The sequence below is a fragment of the Apteryx mantelli genome, chromosome 17 (genome assembly GCF_036417845.1).
Source record: "Apteryx mantelli isolate bAptMan1 chromosome 17, bAptMan1.hap1, whole genome shotgun sequence".
NCBI lineage: Eukaryota > Metazoa > Chordata > Aves > Apterygiformes > Apterygidae > Apteryx > Apteryx mantelli.
Genome location: NC_089994.1, coordinates 15,364,794 through 15,386,290, shown reverse-complemented (window position 1 = coordinate 15,386,290; position 21,497 = coordinate 15,364,794). Strand labels below are relative to the sequence as shown.

General features: G+C 50.3%; 1 protein-coding gene across 11 annotated transcripts in view; it reads right to left on the bottom strand.

The window, feature by feature from the left end:
- NCOR2 (nuclear receptor corepressor 2) overlaps window positions 1-21,497 on the bottom strand; it is a 287,903-nt gene that overhangs the window by 205,813 nt on the left and 60,593 nt on the right. The window lies entirely within an intron of this gene.

Below are 21,497 nucleotides of genomic sequence, written 5' to 3'. Positions count from 1 at the left end.
CTAAAATTTTATTAGAGAATATTCCTGTCACAGGAAAGCCCAAATATAAGGTTATTCCAAATCCACCCCAACTGACTGCAGCGACGCGCAACACGGCGTTGCCCTGGGAAGCACTGCCCAACCGCAAGCTGCCGGCGGCTCCGCTGGGCCCTGCGGCCTGCGGCCTGCATGGATCGAGGCCTCCGTCGCCAAGTCTCCCAGAGACGGGTACTTCTGGGGGGTGACCTAGCTCCCAACAACGCCAGCTGGGGTTTTGGTACTTCAAAATGGACACAGAGCCCAAACGCACAAGCGGAGTGAAGGGGAAGAAAAGGGCAGCAATGTTCAGGCTGAGTCCAGCAGTGGAAAAAACATTTATCCGGCCATTTCAAACTCAAGGAACAGGAGCGCTAGAGAGGGAGCAAGCCTGGAACAAACGCTCCAGCAAGGAGCACCACAAGACTGCCATTTCCACCCCCAAATTCTCCTCACTGGCAGCTCTCTCATGCCTCATGCGAGCCTAGCGGTCCCAGCCGAGCAGCCTGGCCCCTGCTCTACTACCGTCTTCTTCAGCAGTTCACACAGGGAGCTTCGCCTGCTGAGACAGCTTTGCTTTCCTCATTAGGTGCTATCACAAGTCCTCCCTCCTCAGCCACCTTTCCCTGTCTACACCCTGTCACTCATCCACGCACATGCTTCCCTTTCAGCATCCTTCTTTGCAAGCCGTGGCAATTTTTGCATCCATCTGAGGCGAGCCCCGCTCAGGGCCTGGGGCTGACGCTGTGCACCGAGCTCCAGCCCTCGCACCACCCATGGGACTTCACTGTCACTCACGGCCTCCTCTCAAGTGTGCCACAAGCCTCCAGCGCCATGGAAATATTAATTCAACGGCAGGCCCTTCTGATGCGGATCAAGCGCCACGGAAAACACCTTGCCCAGAGAGCATTTCCACAAACGCCCCCGTCGCCCGCATCTTTAATGGCTTATCGTGCGTTGCAATTCCTTTCGCCGCTGCAACAAAATGGGGAAACCCAACAAAGTGGGAGCATTCCCCTCAGCCCTGCAGAGAGATTTACAAGTTGCTGATTTTTATAGATCTTTCAAGCAGTTTGTTTGGAGAGGAGTTTAAGCCTCCACTTTGTCAGGACTTCAGCTAAAAGTAACCAGTGTTTACACGCTGCCCTTTATTGCTGCCAGTTCAAGAGGCATTACCCATTATTCTCATATTAACGGTTAATTATACAAAGCATAAATTTCCACCGCTGCCGGGATTTGAAGGATGTTGCCACAACTGATCTCATACAAGGAGAACCGCAGCTCTGATTCATTTGAACAGAAACGCAGCTAGTCCGACTTCTCCTGCTGCATGATCTCTTCTCTATCACAGGCAAAGCCGTACGCACACACGCCTCTTCCCCAGCCTAGGTACTTATTAAGTACGGATTTGTGCAAGCTTTGCAGCGATATCAAAATCTTCCATCAGCGCACGAGGAGCAGCAGAAAAAGCTCACAGCACTACCCAAAGCTACCCATAGCCTCTTCTCACGTTCCCGCAGCCACTACCACGAAAGAAGCGCAGCGGTCCCTGCAAACGCAATTTCAACTGAAACAGCAGTTGGCATGTACAAAAAACCAAAAAAGGGGGTGGGAAAGGAAAAAGAGGAAGATGGGTTTTTTTCCCTTGAGACCACAGATCAGCCCTTGCTGATAAACCGCTTGCTATCTGCTACAAGCAGACGCAAGCCTGCCTCGCTGGTTTGCTTGCAGCCACGCACCGTTCGCCAGGCAAAAACAAAATCAAAACAAAGCAACGGTCCCCAGCACGCCGGACGCTGCAAGGCAGGCGACGAGCGGCCGGAGAGAAGCAGCCTGAGAAGCTCCCCCTCTTATAAAGAGGTTAATTCCCCAAAAAAGGAATCTGCAGCAAATTCCCGTTACAGCCTAAGGATGACAGAAACACACAGATACCTTCGTGCTTCTCCCAAGGGGCAGCCAAGCTTCTGATACGACGGATATTTTGCAGAGCTGCATATAGGAAAACACAGAGCGAGGTCGGGTGCCAGGCGGCCGAGCACAGCGGGTTGCACCGGGGCCCTTCCCGCGCGGGGCTCACGAGCGGCACAAGGAGCTGGGGCTGCCGGCCCCGCACGCCTCCCGCTGCCGGCCGCGCAGCCCCGGCGCCTTACCTGCTACGCCGTCCTGGCAGAGGGGGACGGGCTCCCCGCGCCGGGGCTCGGGGCGCTCGGCAGCATCCACCCCCAGGCAGGAAAGCCCCTGCAGACGCGGGGGAATTCAGAGACGCCCAGCGGGCTGCCGGCACTTACTTATACTTCCAGTATGACTACCCCACTTCCCCTTGCGCTTCCGACTGGATGCGGCTTGAAGCGTCGATTCCCGTCCTGAACGGCGGGGCGGTGCTGTCAGCACGCGGTCAGACAGTCCCCCCGCAGACGGATGAACGGACGGACACCCTGCTAGGCTGCGGGCACGTGCACGCTTCCACGTGGGCAAGTTCTGCCCCGGTAACCCCGGCCCCAGCCCGCCCCGCCGACGCCGGGGAAGCGTGCACGACGCGCGCAGGAGCTCCAAAAGCCAGCGGGGATCCGCAGAAGTTCTCGGTACTTTCCTAACAGTGGGTTCAGGCTCAGCCGTCTCTGCCTGCAGCCACCAAGGAGTTAACCAGCCCACGCAGGCGCCCGCGCCACGCCGGAGCTGCCGCTGGATTTCAGCAAACCGACTGCCTCGTCCGGAGCTCAACAGGTGGATGTGGATGCACACAGCGCCAGCGCGGCTGCCTGCACAACGGGAAACGGGATGACTGCTATTTTTTTTTTTTTTTTTTTTTTTGGTTTTTTTGCTCCTCAGATCAGAAGTTCAGCTTCAAAACGCAGCACCAACTGCAAAGACGCACTGTGTTAAGCTTTCAAACAGTTCAAAAGCTTTCTGGTTTGGCCTCTGCAACCAGCTACCAGCACTGAAGCACTCAAGACATTCTCTGAACTTCCCAGGGCAGCGGCGAAGAGAAAACTACACAAATCTGCGGTGACAATTTTGTCCCGAGAAGCAGCGCCAGTGGAAGAGCTTTGTGATTTGAAGCCTGTAGTTTCTGGGGGGGCTGGAGGTGTGGGAGAGCCAAACACGTTCTCGTCCCAAAGCAGAGCGCACGTGAAGGGTCTGCCCATAACCGCATCCAGGAACGCTCGTGAATAGGGACAGGAGAATTCACACGTTTTTATGGAAGTTACAAAACCTCCTTAATTAAGTCATTTTCACTGATCAGAGAATAAACAGGGGACAGAGTGATCAAGTCAACACACTGGAAAGGACTTCAATTTTCTTTTTCTCAACACAGAGGTAACTAGTTACCGGAAGGACGCACACACGCACCGGGTGCCATTACGGTACCCAACACAACCGTCCTGCACCGACGCAGGCTGCGGGCGAGCAGCGCAGCGCAGCACTCGTGTTGCACGCTAACCACACGCAAGCCGCGTTACCAAGGGTTTCCCTTGCCAGGGCAACAACCAGCATAACTGCCCCAAAAATAGCTCTGGAAAGCCAAGGGCAAAAATCCCACGCTTGTAAACAGGCAAAGCACCGCGCAGGCATTTCCACACCTTAAAACCAGGGAACGGGACGTCGCCAGCAAGGTCTAAGCACGAGCTTAACGAATGACCTACCGGGCAGGCTGGGTAAAGGCAGGGCCGGAGCCCAACGAGGTCCCCGAGGCACTGCGACGGATGCCACCGCAGATGCCGCCACAATTTTTACGCGAGGGGCTTTCCAGGCAGGCCAGAACGGAGCCCGGAGGTTTGCTCCGTGCGCGAAGGAAAACGCGGCCGCGACCCGCTGCGGCGAGGACCAGGGCCCCCGGCGAGGCGACAGCAGGGCAGCGGGTGGTCCAGCTGGAGCGCAGCGCGGCGGGGGACACCTCGCCGAGGACGCAGCGGGACGGCTTCCTTCGCGGCCGGGCGCAGCGAGGTACGCCGCTCGGCCAATTACCTACCAGGACGCCTCCTCGTCAGGGACCCTTGTTAGTTTATTTTTAAAAGAGGAACACAAGCAATAGGAGCAGATTAATGGAAATAAAACAGAACGCATGCTGCCAGGCTCTTTAAATCTTTAAGATCGAACTGTTTGGTTACTACTTTTCTCAACTGATTTTGATGAGGAACAGACATTGTCTCACCAGAAAAGTATGTCTCTCCTCTACTTGGAGTCTCCATCAAAGAATATTTCATCCACAGACCTGCATTAGCCACTACAGCGCTAGGTACGAGGAGATTTACAATCTCTGATTAGAAACAGGAGAAAGCAGGAGGTTCCTGGTGAATCCAGCGCCAGGACCGCAATACAGAGCTGCAAAGGTGGCGAGAAGCTACAGAGGCTCCTGCATGCATTTATTTCCACCTGTTTGGGAGACTCCCAGGATCCTGCCCCGCTGGTGAAGCCTCCAGCAACTCCACCCTCCTCACCCCTGCCAGCTCCGCGCAGCAAACAACAACAGGCGAGCTCGACCCTTCACCACGTCCACAGAAAGCCCTAGGGCAGGAGCAGACAGCCAGGCAGGACTGCACCCCCCCGCGGTGCCGGTGCAAGGAATAACGGTGAAACTACAGCTGTCACGGCACGGGGGCGTGGAGAGCTGCCTCCGATGGAAGTAGGGTCTCGTACTGTCTCTCCACCTCGGTTTGCTTTCTGGGACGCAGAGGGTTCCCCCACTCCGTTCACCATCTGCTCTTTCCTCATAGGCTTTCGCCATCCAGCCTCGGCACGGACTCCTCCTCAGCTACGGTGCGAGCAGGGATCTGAGCAGCTCACATATTGCAAACCTGACCCTAAACCTGTGGGACTCCTCCTGCTGACCTCAGACTGAGAACCATGCTCTTCCCTGAACACAAACAATTGTTTGAACACAAACATTTTTTCTTGTTAAGACAGATGTTTGAAATCACGTCTCTGCTAGCGAGCCAAAAGTTGTCTGGTGCAAGAGAGCCGTCCAGGCAAATGCATCAGCTCTCCAGCGAAGAGCTCTCCTGCACGCAGCAGTATTAGCACTTGCCCTGGACCCCCCACACCTCTCCAATACAGACCCTGAGCACCCCACGCTGTATGTCAATAATCAGGGGTTCAGGGACACACATGCCGTATACCTTATAAGCCCAATGTCATGCGGAGACCTCATGCTTCTCTTCCACCCGTTACCCCCTGTCCCCTATCTCTGCAGGTCAAGGCCTATCTCCACCTCCACCCAGGCTCCCTGCTCCTCTGCTCCACGGACTATTTACTGCGTGAAATCATTTCCTCATCACCTGTTCTCCCTAATTTACACCATGAAAGCACTCGGCAAGACGCTGCAAGCTCCTGCAGGCTTGTCTACGCCGAGAGGTGCTCTGCCCGCACCCCCGGCTGGCTGGGCGCCTGCCGGCTCCCGCCCCATGCACCAGCTCAGCCTCGGCCCCCTGCTAACACGGGGGTACGGCACTGGGCCAGGCTGGTTTGCGTCCCATCCCGAAGACAGGCACAGCAAGCCCCCACCTCCCCGCACTCATCCACAGGGACACAGTCTATGAGATGACAGCACTCAAACAGGCCTGCACGTTCCTGCTGATCGTTGAGCCCAGCTCCTTACAACAGCAAAAGGATACGCTAATTCAGCCAGTGCCACGCAAAAAGCACGGACCTGAAATAGGGCTTTGCTAGGAAGAACTGATTCACAAACAATGTAATTAGCAGCGTTCATTCAACACATTTGCTACTCTTTAAAGTTGGAACAAACCCTACAGAGGTGTTCCACGCTCCTGAGGGGAAAGCAGGATTCCCAGGTTAGATCCTCGGCTTGCCGCTGCCATGACAGAAATGTGGGTGAGCCACCGTAATTACCCCATTCCTTAGCTCATCCGTCTGAGGTGAGAAGAACAAGACACTCCCAGCTCACAAAAAATACCAGTTCATCTGTCTTTATAAAGGTTTTAAAGGTCCCAGTGAAAATACACTGCTCAAGTTTAAAATAAACTTTTTTTTTTTTTAAGCAAAGACATGCTGAAATAAGATTAACAGAATATTCTGTTTCTTAAATCCAGAGTAGCGTTACTCAACTTGTGGTCTGAAGACCATGGATGGTCTGCAAAAGACGTTAGAAGGTAGCCCACAAACTGATGGCAAAAGACCTCATTGAATGACAGCAGCCAGCACCACCATACTACATGTGCCCCGCAGACAGTCAGGCAAATAAACAAAATGCTGCCAGCACTCATCAGGCTACATTTAATTGATGAGTATTGGCAATAAAGCTGACGTTTAATTACAAGTGTAAAATGATACAACTTTTTGGAAAAACAACCAAATCTTCTTTACTCAAATGCTAAATACACGATGACTTTCCTCCTCCAACAACAAAAAAGAATATATATATCCTCCAGTCAACCTGTGTATTTTGAAATAAGTTAAGGAGTACCTTCATTTAAAATGTATGATTAATACCAAGTTAGTGTTCATCTCCAAGAGACCAACCAACCAGCCATGCTAAATCCCCAGCGCGTGGCTGGGTGTGCAGCAGAGCAGGACAGCGCTTTTATTGTCAACAGCCGTTCCACTACCTGTAGTGGCATTCATGCGCCACGCATCTCTAGATCAAAAACAGATCTCAAAAACGATTAGAGACTTACCCATGTTTTCTTTTAAAGACTAGTGGAAATTAAAATAATTAAAGATGTAATGAAAATGTGTAGAGCGCCACTCCTAAGAAAGGCACAACATAATGATAATAGATTTGTCTAATCAATATGTGCATGAAATTTTCTTGGAAGATAGTTGACATTATACATAAATATTTGTGTGTACTGTATCTATTAAGTCCTTTCAGTAGGAAAGCAGGCCGTCTGCCATAAATTTAGGGCTGTATTCAAAGTAACAAAGGAAACAATGTCGGTGTCTGCAGCCCAGGAATCCCTAGCAGCATTCAATCACAGCAGGGTACAAAGGTTTTAAATTAAAACAGCAGCACAGGGTCAAAAGGAAAGACCAGGCATGTCCTGAGCTCCATGGCATGGAGAAGAGGTTATTTCAACCCTAACGGTCAAGGCCTTTACCACCAATGTGCAATCTTGGAGCATTTTCCTGCTTTGGAAGAGTAGGAAAGCAAAGCAGGGCTCGAGCGCCCTGGAGCCGCTTCGCTGCACGCCACGGCCAACCCCACGGTTCCTCATACGCACGCTGAACGCCAACGTCAGCTTAGCACAGCTCTTGCCCCATTCCCCAGCTGCATCCCCACAACCGACTCTGAGGTCTCTCGATTTACAGCAACCCTCTTCCCTTTTGGCCAGATAATTCTGAACTACATTACTTTCCTAGTCTGACTGACGGTGCGGATGCACAAGCAGTTATATCGGCGCATCTGGGGGAAGAAGGGACGTTACAGCACCACGACGGAGCTACCCAGCGCAGGATGTTACCCTTGCAAGAGGATACAACCAGTCCCTAAGGCCACGGAGGAAACGCAGAGGCTCAGGAGCTGAAGTCCACCATCCTGGTTTGCCACCTCCTTGCTGGAAACCACTAGGCTGCACGAGCTCTCCCACGGTGGTGCAGCTCCACGCAGAACTGGTTTTGAATCGCGATGAAAGGTGCCTTCCCTACCCTGCTCCTATCGCTGTGGAAAGTGGTGAAGCAGGATTTGTGACTTGGGTTACTCCTTTTCAATCTTTCCAAGCTATTTTGGGCATGGGACCCGTGTTTAGCTCTGCCCCGAGATAACCTTTGCCAGCACTTGTGAACAGATCTTGGCACCGCAGCTGCGCGGAGCAAGGTCAGAGGGTTTGATCCTGCCAGCCCTGCTCCCTGCTGCATTTCGAAACGCAGGTTTCCCAGACAGGCTGTTCCGAGTAGCGACATGACATTAGTCTAATGCTCCTGGCAATGGAAAGTACACACTGTAATTCCTCCGCACTGTAATTCCTTTCACTTAACAGTCCTAGTTCAGACCCTGGCTTTCAGTAACACAACCTGGTTACTGGGGAGCAGATGGGACGTCCACGCAGCCGCGCCCACCACGGACACCCTTCTCGTCCCGACGTACAGGCCATTGAGCCCTTGCAATAGGTTGCGCGTGGTTTAAGCATCTCCCAGGTCTCAGTAAAGAGGCGCTGAGTGACCTTGCGAAGGCTCCCAGGGGAGCACGTATATGCTTAAATGAGCTAGACTGACCCATTTTCCTTTGCAGGAGTGCTCAGTTATCACTGCTTGGCTGCAGGGACAGCACCTTATTAAACTGCTCGAACCACGTACCAAGCGCGAGTCCAGCCATGTCCCCAGCATCATGCCGGTGCCAGCAAGGCTGGCCTTTGCTTTTTAAATTTTGTTATATTGGGCTCCTTCCTTTGGTTTCCCTGCTCCTGTTGGTGGATTTGCCCCTCTCGTTCATTTAAAAAGCTTGAGGATCTTCTGTTTAAGAAGTCTGAACTGCAAAAGCCTGCAGATGACACATGGATCGCCTGAACTGCAAACTCATCAGCAGAGACGCGATGGCAGAGTTGCTCCCGGTTACGTAAGGACGTCGCTTGCTGGGCGGCAGGGAGCCTTTGGCCCCGCAAACCAGTTCAAATGCTTCTCTGGGGACAAGCGGAAAGAGCCCACCCGCATGCACACATGCGCACACAACGCCGAGCTACCGATCCGCAGCTTCAGGCTAAGTTCCCAAAAGGGACGCTTTGAATAATTAAAGCTGCTGACAAGGAAAAGGAAAAAAGAGACCCACAGAAAAAAGGGGGATTTGGATTCGTGCATAGGCCATTCATGAAACAAAGGAGTTATTTTAAGTGTAGGCTGGAAATAGAAAACAAGTTAGACCACGTGAGGCCTTTGTTGAAGATGATCTGCAAAGACAAATGGAAATGCCCGAAGAGGAAATTAAAAAACAAAAACCGCCGCCACCCAGGTGCAGGCAGCGCACAGGGAAACGGGACAGGAGACTGGAGTAGGAAAGGAGAGGAGCGATAACCACGCGCCAAAGCGCAGATTAGATGGAGGCAGCCAAAAGGAGACAGATGAGAAAACCAGCGCAGGACAGCGAAGGAGACCTGGAAGACCTGACTAGTGAAAACCCCAGGGATGGGGAAAACGCTGAAAACGCACCGGTTTTGAGGGAAGCCCCGTCTCCGCTGAAAACTCCAGCTGGGGCAATGCGTGGCCAGTTCAAACCGTGCCAGCGCCCGCCGGCGAGCGACGGCGGGGGCCCGGCTGCTGCAGACCACGAGCCCGACAGGCACAAACCCCAAACTGCCTGCTGTTCCACCAAAATTCCTGCCAGGGAGCTGGAAACGGTGCAATACCCCCGCTCTGCTGCCCCGTGCACCCTCGGGCCAGGGCAGCCGTGACTGCAGCTTGAGGAGAGAACGAAGCCCACGGCGGTGGGCGAGGGCTCCCGCGCCAGGACCGGCCCGGACCGCGGGCTGCTTCGAGACTCTCCCCGCTCTGCCACGGGCGACGAGCGCAGATGGCCTATTCAAGGGGCAAAAATCCTTCCCTCGGCCCCCTCCCAAACCCCCCAGAGAAACCAAAGAGCAGAGTTTTTTCTCCACGGCATCAAGATTTATCGATCCCTGTCTTTTTTTTTTTTTTTGCAAAGCAGCAGGGATAAGCACGCGGCTCAGGGCTCCACGAGCCCTCGGAAATATCCTGCCGGCTGAAGGAAAGGGCGCACACCGAAGCGGCTCTGCCCTGGGCAAGACCGCCGGCTCCCGCTCCACGCACCGCGACAAACTGCGGTACATGGCCCCCGGAGCACACGACGGAGCCGGTCCCCATCAGTCCCGCCAGCTGAATCAGCAACTTTGGATCCAGGGTTTTCCCTTCTCCCAAGGGCAAATTTGCTGCCTGTCCCCAGGACATCTGGTCCCCCGGTCCCCTCCCTACACACCCGCTGCACCCCCTTAAGTTAAACAGGTGCTTAAATATCACAACTGTCGCGCAGCACTAATCTCACTTTAACAAACACACACAAACAACTTCAAATCAAGAAGGAAAAAAAAAAAGACTTCTTGTCGATGTGCACTAATGAGCCTAGAAACCATAGGGTTACTCGAGCCACGCTCCCAAGTACCTTAAGCAGCATGTCACCAGCCGCCACCGTAGCACATCGTCACTGCATCCCTTTGCGGCTCCCTGGAGCCAGCCTAAACCACCGGCTACCCAGGTGAAGGAGCCTCTAAAACACAAGGGAGCTTACAAAGCACCTGCAAGACTTATTTATTTATTTACTTTGCACAGAACATGCTGCTCATTTGATTTTCAAACGCTTCAGTTCGTATTGCTGCAGAGACAGGTCCTCTGATGTCTTGGGCACGTCATGAAAGCTAAGGGACTCGTCTCCTTGAGATTCTTTGTTGAACAAATTACTCGGCTCAGGAGTGACATTTTCGATTATTTACATCCTGAAAGAGAAGGCAACCGCATTTTCTGAATTTCCTAAGACAAGGTCTTTGAGATGGATTGTATTACTAAACACTTTCTTCTTTTGCACATTCCCAATTTCAAAGACGACAAAACATCTTCATGTTCTAAATTATTTCTTTTCTTTCGTGATCCTCTAATGATTCAGGAGTCTAAACTTCACACAAGGATCTTTGAAGAGCACCGACTGCCAGCATAAAAGCAGAGCTATTTGTGACAAACCGCACAGTTCAACGCCTCCATAGGAAGACATGTGCAAAGGAACAAAATTACCCCAGGGAACTGAAACAAAGCCTGCAAATAAATTAAATGACCTGTAAACTAAGGTACTCAAAAATATATACGAGATGCTATGCAGCTGTGCCATAAAACATCACTAAAGAACGGAGTCCTTTTAGATTCGAGCTATTTTAAACCAACCCATTTTACTTCAGGTTTGCAAAGCAGTAGCTATATTTACGCTGCACATTACCGCGCCTCAGACGCAGGACAGTAACTTAAGTAATGCTAACTCAATTGCTTGCAATCGTCTGTCAAACACGAGCTCTGAACCTTCCATGAGGCCTTTCTCCTAATATCCCCCAGGTAATTACTAGAAGATAGAGTCAATTTTCAGCCCAGGTTAATAACAGAATTTCAGCCATTTGCTCCTGCCCATTTCTGCTTCTTTCTTTTCTCCCCAGGAAAAGCCACAAGAAGTTGGAGTTCGCTGGTGGCCCAGGGAACGGAGCTGCTCATTAGTTCACAGCAGAGCAGCTGGAGAGACAGGTCGAAGCAGTAGGAGCCATTAATTGGGTAGGTTCAGCTTTCCTTGTCTAGGTAATTAATAGCTTCAAGACAGAAAGTCAAAGCCTCTCTAGAGGCACCAAAACACTTCCACATTTGCATACAATGTGTAGCACCTTGCAAAACGCTGGACCATTTGCAGTGAGGGAAGGAGGAGAAGAGACTGTTGCCACCTCCTCCAAGACATCCCCTTCCCGGACATCCCTAGTAAGGGTACGCAGAGCACTGAAGCCCTCCGGGGTACACACCAGGCCATTCGCCGAGGCTTTAACCACCGCGCACGGTAGCTCTGCTTGAGAAACCCCTGTCCCTCAACCGGGCAGCCCAATTAAAAGGGCTGAAACGGTCTGTCCGTACGGGCCTAAACTCCCGCTCCCTTGCTCCCTCTGGCTCCGCTCCAAGGCAAAGGGCACCCTGTGGGATTGGCACTCCAGGGTGCATTTCCAAAGACAAGCTTACTAGGCAGATGGGATTCATGACGTGTTTAATAACCAAACCCATGCAAGCCAGCAAACGGGATTTCGGTGCTCGCACGCCAAGCTCCGCCGGGCTAACAAGCAGCGCTGCAAAGCCAGGAGTCAACCCCAGCAGATCAGGAGTCCCGGCTTTCCACCAGGAAAGCGCTCAAACTGCAGCCCAGTTGGGTCCTTTCTAATCTGCCTTTCCTGGGCTTGGAAAAACGTTTTTCAGCCTGCGGTTTACAGGCCTCCGGGAGTCTGCGGACTAGTTGGAAAGAGTCCTTGAAAGGCAACTAAAATTCGTGCTACACAGATGTAGCATTTCCAGAAGAGTCTGCTCTTCCGCTGGGAACCTCGAAGCCTCCCCAAACTGAACAGGTTGAAATCTCTGGTCTGAGTCACGTTTTCTAGCTTTTCTTTCCTGAGCAGAACTTTAAGAAATTTCTCCTGGGATTTACACAACATATGGATTGCAAAAGTAGAGCTTAGGGAAAAAAAGAAAAGAAAACATCTTTTTAATCACTAAACACTGTGAGACTTGTGCTTTTTTTTTTTCCTTCCTTTTTTAATCACAATAATTACCAACAACACAACCTGGAAACCTATTCACTGGCCTTAGAAACAAGTCTAAGGAGGGGAAGCAAAAGCAATGGACCTGTTCTCCCTACACCCAGACAGCCCCTGCCCTCACACACTTGCTAATTGCACTCTGCAGGACAGTATTTTTCCCATGATATTTAAGCTTTGGTATCACACTCCCCCACAGAAATTTCAGCTTCTAATACAAAATTAAGAGATCAGCCTGTGTGAAAAGAAAAACTGAGATATTAAGCCTGAAAAGCTCACAAATAGCAGCAACATACATGCTTTAAGTTAAAGATTCTCATTATTATTCCAGCAACTGCAACTATCAATACCGCACATTTGAAAATAAAAAGCAACGCAAGCGCAAGGAGGAGGAATGGCTTTTTGCTTTTGCTATTTAAGCCTTTCAAGGGTAGTCAGAAATCACAGCCCCACAGGGCTCTTTCACGGTTTAACGGCAGTAAGCTGGGGAAAGGGTCTATCTTCAGCGAGCGCTGTCTGCAAGCCCAAACCCACCTTCCCGGAGCGCACTCAGTGAACGCCACCGCGCCGGGCCTGACGCCCGCAGCCTGCCAACCCCGTCCCGCCCCAGGCGGGGGAGAGTTTTGCTTCGTTCCCTAGGGAAATGCTGTTTCAGTCCCTGCACTATCAGTCTGCCTGCTTTTGCAATGACTTAACTCAAAACTATTTATTAATAATAATTATTACTACTAAGGGGAAAAAAAAAACAAAAAAAACCCTCGGCTGCCAAGGCCAAGCTATTCCTAAAATGACTCATTAGCCCAATCCATCGCGGCTGTTGCACAGGCACAGATTACCTTCAGTCATCCTGCGCCTACCCAGCCTGGGGCTGAGGTTTCATACGGTTACTCACCCTCCAACCCTTGGCCGCGGAGTGGAAACGAAGGAAAACCACGAGGGAGATGTCTGACGCAACGCACTCCCCGGCTGGGAAGCTCCTCCGGGGCTGACAGGAGCCCCGACATCGCAGCCATCGAATTCGAACAAAACCGGTCTGCACAAAAGCACCAAGGCTGCTAGCAGAGGCAACAGCGGCAGCACAGTCCCAAGGTCAAGTATTGCTTTTGCAGAGCTACAGAAACAAATTACAGTAAAATAACCTGTTCAGAATGCATTTGAGGGGTCTTTAAGGACATTTCCCAGCACCGGCATACATCGAGTTTATAACTTAAATCTGAGGCTAGCTCAAGGTTACGATGGACTCCAGTTATCCACAGCGAGAAGAGACACGACATTTGAAGTCATCTCTGCTAAGAGAACGAGTTCCCCAGGTACCCTGTTGAGGCAGGACAGCTTACACAGGGATTACTGTCCCCAAATCTCTACTTTGCCCCCTCTGCTTGGGCAGCCAGGCTCCATACAGTGGGGACAGGGAGGCGCAGGCAGTCGCACACCCAGGACAGCTCTCCCCCCCTTCGAGCCTTAAACAGCTTTTCCAGTGCTCAAGCAGGGAGCAAGTTCTGGTTCACAGAACCCCCGGCTCCAAACCAACCACCCTTCCCCTCTCCTTCACCCTCCACGCAGCCACTGCCAGCAGGCTCTGCCGAAAGGCTCGCGAGAGGCACGTTAATGGTGTGCCGAGGGCGATGTCAATACCGGTCCCACCCGTTATGGAGGGGCTCCCAAACGGTCATGCAAAGCCATGGCTCCGTTTGGACTCCACGACTTCGCAAACCCTCATCGTGGAACAAACGCAAACCTCCTGCCCAGCACAAATCCTGCTCTCTGCGGAGAAACCTGCTGCATGGAAGGCCAAGCGCAAGGGCAGCCTCCACTGGAAAACACACTTCGCCGGGGGCACAAATAGCATGGAAGTGAAGAGCCCAGGAGAGAGAGAGGGAAAAAAAAAAGCCTAATGTTTTTAAAAAACCCAATAACATTTCACTTGTAAAGCAGTTGCACACTGGAAAGCCTCTGAACCCTTCTGCGTAGCGGGGATTTTCCTCCGTGCAGTCGGTTTGTGTATGTGCGTTCCTGGGTTTTGGCTGGGGAGGAGGATCCCTTATTGCTTCAGCACTGGAGCCACGATTTCGGAACAATTCACACCCCTGGGTACCGATCATGGCTCGGCAAGCACAAACGTGCCAGCCTAAACTGGAAACAGTCATCCTCCTTCCCCCCACCCCAGGCACTCTTTCAGCCTCCCGGCTACTGCAAAGCCAGCCTCTTCCAGGCTCCCGCGGGAAGGGACATCTGGAAACAAGATTCCCCAGCGCACTAACAGCAGGGCGAGCTGCAATTAATTGCAGAGGGGATTCTGCACCCTGGGAACTGCAGCTAAGTTACCGCCTGCCACGGATGGTACGTGAGCACTGGGCTGTAAAGGAGGCTGTCGCTCCTTGTTACGGGGGAGCAGAACCTGGAATCAGATGTACGCAGGAGAATACTTCTGTAATCCCTTTAAAATTCCAATAGTAGATGAAGGGCTGGAAGGTGCTTTTGAACCATTCTATGGACATCAATATAAAACTAACATTTACTTTCTAAACTCAGAAGGAATGTTTAAACAAGGAAAACCTCGAGAAAGGGGATACCTCTCCATCTTTAAATGGTACAGGAATTTTGATGATTAACACACACACACACACCCCAGTAAGTTTTGTGGCATGCTTTATCCAGGAAATTGAGTCTGTTTTAATACAAACCATTTGACCCCAATTTCAACTGATGCAAGATGAAGAACTGCCCACCCCCAAAAAGGAGCACATCATTTTCCGCGCAGTTGTGAAATGCTGGGTTTCCCGGCCCAATCACTGCTGGATTCTCCCAGCGCTGCCTCAGCCCGATAACCAGCCTCCAAACGCAAACGCCACCGACTTGACGGGTGCTGCCACGCGGGAGCCGAAAGGAGCCCAGCGGAAAGCCGCTAACTTATCTCTGCCGGCAGGCTGGGGAGCGTCTCAGTCCTCCTCCCGCCCACCCGGCTGGGTGAAGGGCTGTGGAATCACTTAATTACGCCCCTCAAGGCAGGAAGAAGTCACTTGCCTTTAAATACTCACATTTTTATTGAGTTGACATGTTTTAACAAGGTCAGCGCTTGAATGGTAAACTCTTATCCAAAGGGGAATTCAATGCTTTTCCCCCTCACAAGTAATCAGTGTCCACCATGACTTAATTCTGAGGTTAAAGTTATAAACCCTGTTGACAAAGGTAACCAAGAAAAAAATATTTAAAGGGTCAGAAAGGGTAAACAAACATTCACCTTCTCTGTGACTTTTCCGCGCGCATCTCAGTCTCCGAGAGGCACCCGACAGTCAAACACGGCGCCAAACCGTGTCCTCGGAGGCAGCTGCCTGCGCACTGCCGGCCTCGGAAGCGAAACCTCGGCAGCGCGAGACCCAGCGGGGCGGAAACCAGCTGGACGATACGAGCTCCTTCGCCTTCCTGCTACCTCCCTCCGGCAACCTGCTCAGACTGCGAGCTGCTATGTTAATCTTTTACCAGGCAGGACAAATAATCTTCTTTATCCTATAGGGCTACTGCAGCGGCAGTTCTATATATTATGTAAAGCCGCCTCTCCAAAAGGCCCGTGAGAGCAAAGAGGATTAGTGAAAGCGAGCGCAGAGGCAGGATGCATTACACACCTCTGACCCTCTGCAGATTTAGTCCTCCTGGAAGCAAGCGTCCAAGAACCCAAGTCACATATACCCGGCCTGAAACAGGGTCCGTTAATTCCCCTAAACAAAAGTAAATGGTAACACTGTACTGTGGGAAACCAACAGCATTTTAATCTGCCGAGACCTCCGCTCCTGGGAATTCAGCGGAGACACCGCAAACACAGGCCGTTTGCTGCTGCTGCACTGCGGCGGCTTTGCCGATTCCAAAGGGACTTTGTGCTCCAAGAGTAAAGGAAGCTCCCAGTTGAATTCCCCGTGGTCCTGGCAGCGAGAACAGCTGCCGAACAGCTGGCTGGGGAGCTTCGCAACGGGGCGCAGGCCGTCTGAGCCAGCCCGCCTTCTCTCCCCTCTTCCCACGTTTCCTATGGCACACTTGGTTACCCGCTAGTCCAAAATCTCCAGAAATGAACAGATAAATATCGCAGATGGATCCCCAAGGTAAACAAATGCCTGCTGCACGGCTCGACAGCGCTGCAAGAGAAATCGAAATTGCAGCCTTCCCCCCAATCATCTCCCCTTTCTCCCAGTCCCCGCGCTAAGCCCTGAGAAAGCTTTTGAGCATTTTGGTTTTTACATCAGCCCTCGACCAGGCAACAGCACTCCCACACCCAGTGAATCCCCACGTGCTCGTTTAAGTTCTCGGCCTTGCCGCAACATTTCCAAGCCTTGCAAGCTCCAGCTCCCAAGGAAAAGCACACCATTACCTCTGAGCACATGCTATTCATCAAGGCAGATCATTTAACCATGCACAGCAGAAAGTCGCTTGCTAGGCAGGAGGAGGGGACAGATGGAAAGTGAGCACGTTAACCAGCACTTCCTTGCCAAACTTATCTATTTCCTGCGGACCAAGTTCAGTCCCAGCGAGAAAGGCAGTGTCAGGGATTTCAGTCAAACTGCACGTGCAAGCCTTTGCCCACACGAACACTCTTCAGCAGGAGTTACTGAACCGAGCAAAACTGACATCAAACCAGACGGAGCGCAGTTTTAATTTTTCCATGCTGGGGTTTGCACCAGTTTGCCTGAATTTGCTTTTTAAACTCGGTCCGATTAAACTGGAGCAGGTTTCCTGCTACAATTCAGATATCCCATTACATAGCTCATCCTAGCAGCCAGCTCCGTCTAGCTCAGGCACATGGAAAGTTGAACAGTTCTCGGAAAAAATGTTTCTATACAGAGACAAAAAAAAAAGGCAGATTAAAAAAAATCCCCTGCAATTTTGTAGGCAGCATTCTACCTTTAGACTTTGGTACTTGATTAAATAAAGGTAAAACCCAGGGAGACAACCGACATTTAGACAGGAGTCGAGGCGCAGAGCTTAGTCTGCATCTCTGTCTGATCAGCCCCATGGCTTGTATTAAGGACGTAGACTGTACTTCAGTGCCTTGAAAAGCACTGAGAATAATCTGTAACAGGGTGCTTAAACTGCAACACATCTTAGGTCAAAAATATAATTTCTGTCAACCTAATAGGCATTTCAGGCTCACAGTGTATTTTATTAGCTAGATGCTAATGGAGCTACAATACATCAGGTCCCATTTTTAAAGTTACAAATAGTTTATAAAGGCTTAATCAATCATTAAATAGGTGTTTTAATAAATGGCTAAATCAATCATTATAAGCCAGAGCTCTAAGTGAGCTATCAGACTTTATAATAATCCGCAGTATCTTCAGCTGAGGTTCTCATATCTACCTATAAGACATCATCCTGTTACAGACCTGAAGAACAGGCTGCTATCCATCATTTACTGACTATTTGCACATAGGCTTTAACGTAAATACAGGCTATACATGGTCACGTTTTATGTAGGTGATGTTCAAAATACAGGCGAAACATCGCAGAGCACTAAAAAGCGGTCCTTCGGGATGGCACTGGAGAATATTTAATAAAGTCAAAAGCCGCAGGCTAATTTCCCCAGAGAGATCCCATTTGCAGTCTGTCGCAGTGAGAATCCATCACAGACAACACGGATTCACCCACAGCGGAGACAAAACCCTCGCGCTGCTTTCCTCCCTCCCCCGCGAGCGGTGGGCCGCTCGCATCCCACCCCAGCGGGCGGTGAAACGGCCCCTCCAGCGCGCTGCCGACAGCCGAACGCTTCCCAGCCGCTGGGAAGGCTGGAAAATCCTAATGAAGAAAAGACTGTAGACACCCTCACACGCATACTCCCCACCCGCAGTGTTTTCCCCAAATTAAAGAGAGGGGATTTTGGTTTTCCGAGAACCCCCGGCACCCCAGAGCTGTCGTTCCCTTGCAAAGGCCGCAGTGAGGTCTCCTCCTCGGACAACAGGGCTCTTCCCAAGGCGAGTGCAGACCAGCGGAGACGGGGGCACGGCTCTGGAAACAGACAGGCAGAGGTGACAGAACGAACCTCACACCTTTAGACAGAGCTTTTAACACCAACATATCTAACATAGCATTTCTCAGGGGAGGAAAAAACAAAGCAAAGTGCTTGAAGTCTGCTGCACCCCACCATCGTCCTCAGCCAGGAGAGCGCAGATGTCTCACCTGAGCTCAACCTGGAGCTGCTACGTGACTGGGAGGGATGGGAGGGAGCAAGGGCCAACTGAGCAGAAGGGAAAGTATCTCAAACTTCAGCAACGCAAGGCCCTTGCCAAAAAAACGCACTGCCAGTTCCTCATTCGCCTTACTGAGAGAAGTTAAAAACAATAAATAAGTACAGACACAGAGCTCTAACATATGTTTTTAATTTTTAGGCTGCTCGCAAGAACCAGCCCTTCCCCTCTGCTCACAAACCTGCCATCTCTGCTGGCCTTCAAAGGTGTGATGGTAACACCTGGGGACGGAGCAGAGCCTCCTTCCCCGGACGCCAGGGCCATCCCTCGAAGCTCCCCGCCACCGTCTGCCCTAACGCTCCTTCAGAGCGGCGCTGTTCAAGCTCTTCTCTCCGGTGTTCATCTTCATCTGTGCCAGGTAACCTCAGATAGCGCTACTTTACAGAGACTTCTGAGCACTTCCCCAAAACAAGCCACGCTACAAAAAACGCAGCGGAAGCCTGTTTAACACTTAGACTGACACAGCATCCAAGCTGTCAAAAAAAATAACCCACCTCCTGTTACACTGCTATTTTCTTTGGCACACCAATCTAAAGGTTAATTATTAGGGGCTATTCCGATTTCAAAGTAAAACCTTTAACCTCTAAACCGTTCTAAAAAATTCTGAATCATGCTACTGTGTGCGAAGGAGAGAAGGGAAAGGAATCCCATCCGCCAGTTTAAAAAGAAGATTTCAGGTCACTGTTTCTTATGTAACCATAGTGTGCTTAGATAGGGCAAGATCAACCACTAAGCAGGATTACAAATTTATCTTCTCTCAGTAGTGTGATCTTCCACAAATAACCGCATCACAGAAAATAATACTGAAAATATTTGAATAATCGCACTTGGAATCACAAGCAAGGCAGGCCAACATATGCACGGCAAAATCTTTTAAATGTGGAGGTATTGTGTACTATCGAGCCTTTGAGAATGTATGACAGCACTTTTACACCTCTCTCCTCTCAGCCGTGTGATGGGGAGGGTGAAGATGCAGGAAACAAAACAAGAGTCCTGGTGTCAATAACAGCACGTGAAAAGCAAGTGGTGCTAAGAGACGCTGCAAATCCAACCTGCCAGGTTTGCTTCAGAAGGAAGACATGAAGCATCACTAGATGATTCACCACGAGAAGTTGGGATTTGATGCATGCTAGCTTCCGACAGTAATTCCCCTTCACACCTGTAATTTATATGTGGATAGCGCCTTCCTGTCCCAGACTGTAAGAACTGATGCATAGTATGACATCCAACCCCTTAAGAGAATTAAGGAGGATTTTCACACTTTTGCCCCCAAACCCAGCCACATGCTTCCCTTAGGCCAGCACTAGCTCTACTTGGCTTAGAGGAGAGGCAGCTCAAGAGGCTAAACTGGCAGCAAACGACCCTACAAAGCTCACGGTAGAGGTACAAAACTTTTTAAACCAACATTAAACCTCCAAATAAACTTTCAGAGACCATGACTGAAATGCATAAACCTCTATGCCAAGAGTCAAAACAAGCAGTTTTGAGTCGATTAGAAGAATCTTCCAAAGCTGTGCTGGAAATTTATATATATATATATATATATGCAAATAACACAGTTCAGGGATGCAGACTTCCCAGTTTTCCATCACCATTCGCACAAAGACTTCATCTCATCGCACTGATCACTGCACCGGACAACAGTGGCCTCTTTTGTCAATGACGTCACTGGCAGATTTGATTACAGCAGTGATTCCATCACCACCCACAAAAGATTATGCGGCTTTCCAAACGGCAGCAGCAGCTTCTTAACAGCTGAGATAGCTGAAGCCATGAAGCACATATGTATTTAAGAAGTCTCACTCTATTAATTTAATGGAAGAACTTCCAACGCTATCTTTCAGAAATATTAATAGATGGACAAAGTACTTTCACATGTCAGTGCTACACTAGCTAGCCAGCGTACGCTTACGAGAACGGCTTGGTTCCAGGAAGAGTGACACCCACTCACTGTGGCTTAAAGGACTCTGCGACGACGCAGCCGAGAGTGAGATCTTGCCTGAGTGCAACCAGACAGAGTTTTCTCACTGGTGACAGGGCAATGGCAACCCATGATTTACCAACTGCATGGCAAGGAATACGTGCTCTGAGCCATCTCTTTCCAGGATGGGAAAAATACTGATTTAGAAAAGCTTATTTAATAAAAAAAAATAAAAAAAATTAACCCCCCCCCACACACACACACACACAAGCGTGGCTCTCAGCAGAAGGTAACATGAGTTTAATAACAGGAATTCAAATAAAAACAAGCACCCATTACAGAATCTGGCGTTAGATGGTTGGGAATGGGAAAAGAACAGTGTCTTGCTGTCCCTGTGCCACAGACTAGAGTTAAATCTGTCATGGGCAACTGCTTCTTGCACAGCGCTCCCTCATCTGTATGGACTATTTGCAGTAACAACATTAGAGCAACCATCAAGCAGATGCTTAAAAAATGCAGAATGACGTTCAAATGACATCTATCCATAAATCAGCCCAAACCACAAACATCTGAAGAAGATTTTCACTTAATCCAATTTACTGTAATCTCTCTCTTTAGTTAAAATGACAGAAATGTCAAAATGGGACTCTACTCCTCTGTCAAAGCATCTCATGGTGAAAAGGAAAATAAGCAGGCTCTCACATGCAGCACCAATTATTAGGTTAGAAATGTCAAAACTGTACTTTGATTCTAACTATTAACAGTTGCATCCACATGCTGTGCCCTTCTGTTTCGCTTAATTTCCCCCAAAAGGGGGCTCGGAGCATATGCTCGGTGCCAAGCATCATCTATGCGAAAACGCAAGTTACCCATTTTCCGTTTCTGATGACTCTACGCTCACCTCTGTTCGAGGGCACGCAGCCTCTTCCGAGGGTCTGCCTTCTGGCACATGTAACAAAATAGTCTAATTTACCGGTAAATATCAAAGGAAGACTGTATTTTATTGCTTCCAGAAAAAACAAAACAAAGACCCAAGCCATGCTGAAAAGACCAGTCTTAAATTGTTTTCTCCACCTTCCCACTTAATTAGCAAACAGGATAATTGAC